Below are 9,346 nucleotides of genomic sequence, written 5' to 3' on the forward strand. Positions count from 1 at the left end.
AAATGCGCACCTTTCCAAGACGATTTCATAAAAGACAATTTCTCAGGAGTGGGCATTGTATAGATGAGTTGCCCTACGGCAAACTGGCACACAAGGCTTATCGGAGCATAAAAGAGAACATTCAGGAATATATTGCTGATTGTCTCTGTTAATTCAGTTTTTCAAAATGTGGCTCTCCCATCTGAACAGGAGTCAGCATGAGTCCATTCGTGGGCTTTCAAGAAGCATTTCTGAGCCTCTGCTTGACCCACTGAGTTCTCTGTGGGAGTAGCTGAGTGAGGACAATTTAAATTTCCATGGTGCCCCAGCCCTCTTAGTGACTTGGAAGCATCTGGAGAACTGTGCTGGCCAGGTAAAGGCATGGAGGCTCTGGGGGGAGGTGGAAGAGGGGGGATCCCTGCAAACTCCAGCATGCTCCTGCCAGGAGACAAGAGGATCACTGTGGGTGAGGCAGGGGCAGGGGGAGGAAGAGCAAGGCAGGGAACAGACAGAAACTAGCATGACAATGTAAAACTATAGTTTTGGCTCTTGGCCAAAGACAAGAAAGAGCCTGATTATATTGCATATTTTAGGATCCTCTTTCTATTCCGTTGGAAATGAGGAGGCAAAAAGCTTCTCTTTGTCATAAGAAATCAATTTCTTAGCTGCCATTTCTGCTTAGCACAATGTTTTTCTGCTATATCCTTTAAAATGCCATTTGTTAGTGTGATTACAGACTGAATTCCGATCCATGTTTAATTCTTTAAAATCATCTTTTGCTTTTAAAGGGTATGAAAAAAGCATATGGATGAGCATATTAATCACAGCTACTATTTCCAGGGTCTGAGTGAAAAGAAGTATTTATGTTAATGGTGTGTGTGGCTGAGCATACAAGTCTAGAAATAGTCCTGATTACCAAAATTATCTCTTTTGCTGCAAGAAGAATATAACTGAAAGAATAAATTTCCATAAAGTACCATAGCACACCCCATGCAGGTTAGCTTTCTGAGGTTAAATTGTTGCTCTTTGAATTGGGGTTACAGAATATATATTACTAGTCACACCACTTAGGCCGTGATTGAATGAGCCAAAATGTTTAAGCCACATTCTCTGGCTCTGACTCTGAATTAATTTGGAAAGTCCCAAATGCATCCCATTGGGCTCCCTGGAGAATCAAACCCTATGAAGTGATTCCTTGTTCACTTACAGTAAAATCTCTTGCAATCTGTACCTTAGTCAAAAATTGGCACCGGTTGTCCATAGCATGCTCTACGTCACCCACACAGGCCACCGAAGCGCTGGAGGCCAAATACTGTGCAGTTGGAAATCTAACAAATCATGTCGGAATTGGGCAGGGAAAGCGACTGCACATCCTTCAGTGGCCTGGGTCCTTGAAGAGTATTTTAGAGCCACAAGCAGGGAAGTCTTGGGAATGATAAACCAGTGTCATGTATCAAAGTCACATTAAACAGGATAAGACCAACTGTCTCAGATGTCTTGTCTGATATTTTGCCTTCCACAAGGTAAGACAAACTCTCCATCATCTGCATAAAGGATGCGCAGATCAGTATACTGTTTCCAGAGATGAAGAAAGATTCCATTCTTGTTACCTCTGAATTACAACCAGGAAAACAACTGATTTTTTAGTCAATTTCAAAAACACTGTGGACAGCTAACATTGTTTTTCTTATCTGTCAAAAAAAAAAAAAAAATGGAGAAACTAATCCCTAAGCATCCAAGGATACCAGATTAGGACCACGGGAGCCTAAAATGATCAGATCCTGGATATCGGTTTCGACTGCTTCTGTGAGGTTTCAGTCAGAGGAACAAGATTTACCAAAAGCTTCTGAGATGAAGAGAGTGGCCGGCAACATGTAAAGCTGAGGTATTAACCCCATTACTGCATTTGTCTTCAATTTATCAGAATAAAATATTCATAAGCATGGAGACCCTCATGCAGTATTCCAAATTACTAAGCAGGGCTTTTGCTAGCACTGTGTTTATTGTCCAGAAAAACAACGTTCTAAAGAAAGAAGATGACTGAAAAGTTTTAGAAATACCACCAATCAAAGAGGCCGACACACAGCGTATCTGTGGACCTGAGCGATGGTAGTGAGAACGATGATTATTGCCCCTTCAGCGGAGAAAACCAAGAAGCTATTCCACACTGATGCAGCAACAGGCAGGAGGCTGACACTCTGGCTGACTGTTGTCATCCTCAGCATCCTCATAGCCAGCATGCATCTTCAAGCACCTACTACTCGCTTTACCTGTATGATTTCATTTCATTCCTATGGCAACTGTGTTTGTTTGGGTCCTTCGTGGAGCAGACAGCAAGACGGGATTAGATCTGTAAGAGATCTAAGGGGAAAACAGATTTGATGGGAATGGGAAGGGAGCTGGGGAGGTCACGATGCAGGCTACGCTGGAAAAGACTGGGAGGGAAGGAAGGTTGGGTAGGAAAAGTCTTAGAGTACAACACACTTTTTAAGGAAGTCTATGGAGAGTCCCTGAGCCAAGGTTGCCCGTCCAAGGAGCCCACATCAACCAAGAACAAGCATGGCTCCCTGTCTGTGCCTCACTTGGTCACTGGTGGTGAGGAGTGTGGCCTTGGCGAGGACACCATGGTGTATCAGACCATAGCAATGGGACCGTTTCGTGCGCCATCAGTCTGGGTCCAATTAGCAGAGAGGAACCACATTGTCAGTTAAACAGGACAAGTTTAACCTAAAGAATAATTAAATTCTGATAAAAGAATGATTATAAAACCCAAAGACATTCTGTATTATAGACAGGGATTAAGGAGACAATCCAAGAGAAGACAGACTTGAAAGGGCCCTCTCCCCAAGGCTGGGGTTCAGACTTCATTGCAGAAGTAGCTCAGCCTCTCAGGTAGCAGGGGCATTTGCTGGTTTGTCCCAGCTAGAGCTGGGCTGCTGTCACCAGGCAAGCAAAAAACAGCCCTCTGGGGCACACGCAGGGTGCTGGTGATCAGCAGAGAGAGCATCAGCTCAGAGGGAAATTGTAGGTGTAGGCTGGCCAGCCACACCTGGCCTGCAGAGGGAGCTGGGGGCCAGCATGGGCAGGAGGCCTCAGGACTCTGGTCAGCGTGTTGAGAGAGTCATGGGATCCGCCGGCTGGACGGAGGGTCTGGGCAAGAGGCTGAGGGCAGAGCTCCACTAGATTCTTCACCCTCATGCTGGGACCCACTGTGCAGAGGGTCCTTCCTCCTTCAGTGTCCCTGCAGGGCGTGGCCCTGAGAAAGTTCACCATCCAGCTCACTGTGAAGCAGAGATATTTAAAGGAATGCTGTCCATTCAGGCAGAGCATCTACAGAAGGTGAGCCTGGATCCGAGAGGGGTGATAAATTGATAATGACAGCAGGTGGTCACCTCGGGAACCCAGGAGGATAGTTGTCCCTTTCTAGAGAAGAGAAAACGGAGCCTTGGGGAGGTTATATAATTTGTACACGGTCACATACATAGCAAGAGGAGGAACAGGGGCTCCAACCTAAGTCTGTATGATTCCAGAACACATGTTCTTAGCCACCACGCTGTTTTATCATGATTCATCACAGAAGATACTAGAATCCTTCGTAAAGCCCCTGATTATGACAGGAAACTCTTTTCTAATAAGCTTGGGGATTTGTTAGTATACCATCAAAATAAGTTGTCTTTTCCTGCAGCCTTGAGAAGATATTCTTCCCTTACAATCTGTAATCATTCAACTCTGCCAAGAACACAGAGACAAATGTTTAACCAGATGTGAAGAAATTAAACCCTCCTCATATAAAAGGATCAAAGATGAGAGAGCAATGGGGACCAGTGACTACAAGGAACCATTCGAGGCCCTTGGCTATTCAGACTCAGGGGGAAACAGGAAAGGAGTGATGATTCAATATGGCGAAGATTTTCTGGATTGAGAAACCCAACAGCTGTTCTCCTATTCCCCTGAGGTCTGAATCCGAGGAAATGAGCTTGCTGATTTCTGCTGCATATGAGGAGGAACTTCTTAACCATTACGATGATGAAACACTAGAAGAAAATTCCTTGTGAAGTATTAAGAGTCTCCATTCCCAGAGATATTAAAAAAGGAAATCAAAACTATCTATCATGAATGATTTAGACACTCCTCTAGATGAACATAGTAGTTCCTTAGGGTCCTTCTGTGTCCCAGATTGCCCATATGCCTCAGTCATCTTTAATTCTTCCTTGTCACTAGAGGTAAATGCCTTCCAAGGGCATGAGCCAACAAGTGGCATCACTAATAAGAGTTCACATCTCCTGAGTGCTCACATTCGCCAAATGCTGTATGCATATTGTCTCTCATCTTTGCAACACTACAAGATAAGCCCCATTGTTTCCAGTTTCCAGATTCTGAGGCTCAGAGAGGTCAAGTAGCTTATCAAAGATCACATAGCAAATAAATGGTAGTCAGAATTCTAACCCAGGACTGTCTATGCACAAGCCTGTATGACCTCATGGGCAAATCGTGCCTTTTTAGCCCGTCAGCAAGTAACTTAGCAGTAAACCCTCATAGGCTTCCTCTACTCCTGAAATCTCCCCAAATCTGCCAAGTCTAATTTGTACAACTCATTTAATACTGCATGCCTGGAAAACTAGCAAATAAGTAAGCCACAGATGGAAAAAGGAAGATAAGTGATAAAGACAGAGAGAAAAAATAGAAGCAAAAGTTTCAAGAACACGCACGATCTCTTATCTCTACTGCCCAGGCTCTCATGAAATAACAAAGAACTGACTCGGTTCACAAACCTCATCTGAAGGGAGAAATACATGATGCAGCCCTAGTCAAGCATGAGAAAACTGTGACACCACCCAGCCCCATTATTTTTGCACGGGGAAGTGTGAAAACTGAATAAGTTTTGCTTTATTATATGTGTGTACAGAAACGGGACCATCTGAAATACACAACCTCATGTGTTTCTCTAAGGGATTGGGTTACGGTGTTTTGATAACTGAAGATTCTTTCTTAGTCCCTTGTCATTAATCTTTTGCATCTGAGGTCACAGAACAAGGGAGCAAATCCCTTTCACACATATGCCTCACTGGGCTAACCCCACCTGCCATGAGCATTAACTAAGCGTGGTGGCTGGTACCCTTCCCAAGAAGCAGGGCTCACTACAACCTCCCCAGTCACGTCAGCTGGCTGGCTCAGGATCCCTGTTACTCCCTCTGTCCAGATGGCTTCAAACTGGAAGTTCCTTATGAGAGCTCTACATGAAATATATTTCCCAAAATGTTCTTTAGCTGCCTTGAAAGATTTTTTGCAAAATACTCCTAAATGATCAACCAACAAAATATCTCCGTTCTGTACCTCTCTCAACATTAAAATAAACAAATGACATGGTGGGGATTTTGAAACAAAGATGAATAAAAGACTCCCCTTGCCTTCAAGGAGTTCACAAAACTAGTATAGAAAATCAGAATGACGGTAAGCACAGTAAGATGCGGGGCCCTGATGAATGTGTTCAGGGACGGCACGTCAGCAGAGGAGAGGCACCCAGCCTTGGATATTGGAGCGCACTCTGCAGGGTGTGAGGTTTGGGCAGAGCCTTCTGTATCGGTCAGCTCAGGCTGCGTAACCAAATGGCTTCAACAACAGGCATTTCATTTCTCCCACTTCTGGAGGCTGGGAATACGATATCAGAGTGCCAGTAAAGTTGGTTCCTGGCTCTCCCATGGCCACCTTCTCACTGTGTCCTCACACAATGGGGAGACAAAGAGCTCTCTGGTGTCTCTTCTCATAAGAACATTAATCCTATGGGGTCAAGGCCCTGCCTTTATGGCCTCATCACTTCCTAAAAGCCCTATCTCCAAATACAGTCACTTTGGGAGTTAGGATTCATATATGAACTCATATATGAATCCCATAGCACCTTCAGAATGGTAGGAGTTGGCCAGGTGGAAAGTAGTCAGATCAGGGATGGCATCCCTGGCAAATACATCCATGAGCACAGGTTGAAAGGGGTAGGCAGACACAGCAGGTTAGGGGAATGGAGATCAGTCCCACATGGCTGACAGTGGAGGGGATGGTAAGGGAAAGGCAGGAGGGAAAGTCTTTAATGTTTTTTAAGCAGTGTGTACTTTATCATGTGGGCGGTCAGGATATTTGCAGGACTTTTTATTTTTTATTTTTTTATTTTTGCAGGACTTTTTAATAAAGGAGTTGAACAGATTTGCACTTTAGGAAAAAACCAGTTGGTCCACATTTGAAAAATAAGTAGTAGGACAAGGGGGATTGGAATTTGGGACCCAAGCCACAGACACTGCAGTAATTCCAGGAAAGATAACAAGGGGTTTTGCCAAGATGTAGCAATTTACGTGAGGTTGAAGAAACAGATTTGAGAGTTATTTAAAAGGCAGAATTGTAGGAATGCTGGCTAGAGAATGGGGAAGGGAAAGGTAGAGTCCTATTCTCTGGAATGGGTGCCTGAGCAGTACTGAGGTTTCTGTATGATCACTACATTTGAGTTAGAGCTACATGCTTTGCTTTTTGCTGTCACTGTTGTTATTTTATTCGCAGACCACCCCTCAGTCCTCCCCATCTCGCTTAACACAGCGGTGGGGCTAGCATGTAGATCAAAGGGTAAAGACACAAACAATAACCGGTATATATATGCTGCCGAAGCGAGCACAACAATAACCAGTATAAAAATTGGACTTAAATACTTAATAACGGTAGGAAATTTGATGAAATACACAACAGTATTACAACTTAAAGACCAAATGTGATGAAATACACAACAGTATTACAACTTAAAGACCACATGTGCAAATATTCTGCATATTACACTAAATTCATAGTAATTATAGAAGCTTATACTGATTAAGTTAACCCAATATATCAAAAATTGTGTTGGGGTGCCTGGGTGGCTCAGTCAGTTAAGCATCTGCCTTCAGCTGGGGTCATGGTCCCAGGGTCCTGAGATTGAGCCCCACATTGGGCTCCCTGCCTAGTGGGGAGTCTGCTTCTCCCTCTCTCCCCTATCACCTGCTTGTGCTTTCTCTTGCTATCTCTCTCTCTCTCAAATAAATAAATTAACAAGATAGTGTCATTTCACATGTAATTGAAATAAATATTATTGACAAAATATTTTATGTGTTTGTTCTACTTTGTCATTGAAGTCTACTTGCTATTTCATCCGGTGAGTTACATTTCTGGTGCTCCGTAGTCATGTGTTGCTAGTGGGTTCCGTGTTGGACAGCGCAGGTCTAGACCAAGAAAAGTTCTTGAGACAAGCATTAAATATCAGACACTAATATTTATGAATCAAAAGATCCAAGTACAGTTAGTAGTTTATTATAAAAATGTGAAACAGTAAATGTTTTAAAGAACATATAATTATTTTAAAGACAAGCTTCCTAAAGCTATATAATAAGACAAAATTTAATGCTCCTGTTTTTAAGTATATTTTCTCACACATTGCTTACAAAGCCTTCTGAGGACATGTAGTCTGTGATTGCCCAAGGGCACTTGATTAGACTATTTACCTTGTTGCAGAGATAAACGGGATATCCTCTACCTCCACACAGATGAGCCAGAGGACTTTGGGGGATAAAAAAAAGTCTGCTTTTATTACATGCATAACTTGCTATTGAACACAGGAAATTTGTAAAGCTCCATGGATACCTGATGCGATGAGGTGGTAAATGTAAATTAGTTTGGTTTACCAATATTTATTTGTCACAATTATAATAATCTGGTTCAAAACAAATTTGACAGTAATCCTGGGATGATTCCTACCAACACAACTTGAAGTCTTTTTTTCAACGGAAATGATTTTAGGTAGGAGAGAGTTTTGAGTTGTGTTAACTCTTGATGAAACAATTAAAGAAAAAGTTTAAAATTGTGTGCTGGTATAAAGAAAGCAAAACAAGTTGCCAGCTTCCAATCTTTTTTCTGAACGTCTGCCACTGCTCATGAGTCCATCTGTATATCATAACCTCTAGCTATAACCCGTATAACGTGTACAGAAGCCAGCTTCTGTGTCCACACAAAGCAGAGAACCAGAGACCCTGCTGCCTTGGGAGGATGTTCTTTCACCAAGGCCTTTCAATGTCACCCCTGGGTGCAGGCCAATACACCCACCATCTGGTTTTACCTAGCACTGATATTTAGACCCAATCCATCCATGAACTAGGCTTAGGCTTTTCCTTTCTCCATCATAAGAGATCCCCTTATAGGGCAGCAGATGTAAGCTGAGCAAGAGGTGATGGTGTAGCCGTGATTGATGACATGGGGTCTGGGCTACCTGCTTATTCAGCTTCTGGGAACACAGCCAATTGCTGTCCAAGATCAAGTTCTGCCTCAACCAGGGTCCAGTAGCGTGCTTGGAGCTGTTTATAGAAAAGTTTGTGATTCTTCTGTGATGCATTCCTCTAACATTCAAGGCATCTGTGTGCTGATTCTCTCATTGAGGATTGTCATAATGCCACGTAGCATCTTTTTCCACCTCTGACAACTTTACTATAGTAGGTCAAGTTGACTAGGTCATATGGCCCAAGTGGCAGAGCTGTGTGTCCTGTGGTCTGGACCTGCTCCTAAGCCCTTTGCTATTTTGGCCTCACTAAGAGCTGGCAGCCCCTGTGGCCCCTGGGTATGAGTTGGAACAGTTTTCCCAGGTGTGGTGTATGCCGTCTCTAGAACGTGAAGAAGCCTATCAGGCACCATGCATCCTTCCTGCTCATAATCAAATGTCTGTGTTATGTATGAGTGACCTCTGGGCTCTGTGTTCTGTTCCACTGATCTATTAGTCTCTCTCCGATCCGATTCCACACAATCCTAACTACTGTGGTTTTTCAATAATTCTTGATTTCTAGTAGGGTAAGTCCTTCTATTTTGTTCTCCTTCAGCTATGAGACTATTCTTGGCCCTGTACATTTCTATATAAAGTTTAGAACCAGCTTATCAAGTTACAACACACACACACATATCTGCTCACACACCATTGTAATTGTGATTGGAATTGCTTTGACTCATAGATCAGTTTGGTGATAATTGACATCTTTAAGTATTGAGTCCTTTTTTTTTAAGGATTTTATTTATTTATTTGACAGAGAGAGCACAAGCAGGGGGAGCAGCAGAGGGAGAAACAGGTTCCCCACAAAGCAGGGAGCCTGATGTGGGGCTCGATCCCAGGACCCTGGGATCATGACCTGAGCCGAAGGCAGATGCTTAACGACTGAGCCACCCAGGCGCCCCTTAAGTATTGAGTGAGTCTTACACATAAGTGGAATACTTTAAAAATTAGGTATTCTTTCCTTTTTCTCAATAATAAAGTTCTACATAAAGATGTTATACATATTTTGCTAGTTTGACTCTGAAGTATTTGATATTTTACATTACT

Source organism: Phoca vitulina, unplaced genomic scaffold (assembly GCF_004348235.1).
Source record: "Phoca vitulina isolate PV1807 unplaced genomic scaffold, GSC_HSeal_1.0 scaffold25, whole genome shotgun sequence".
Lineage (NCBI taxonomy): Eukaryota > Metazoa > Chordata > Mammalia > Carnivora > Phocidae > Phoca > Phoca vitulina.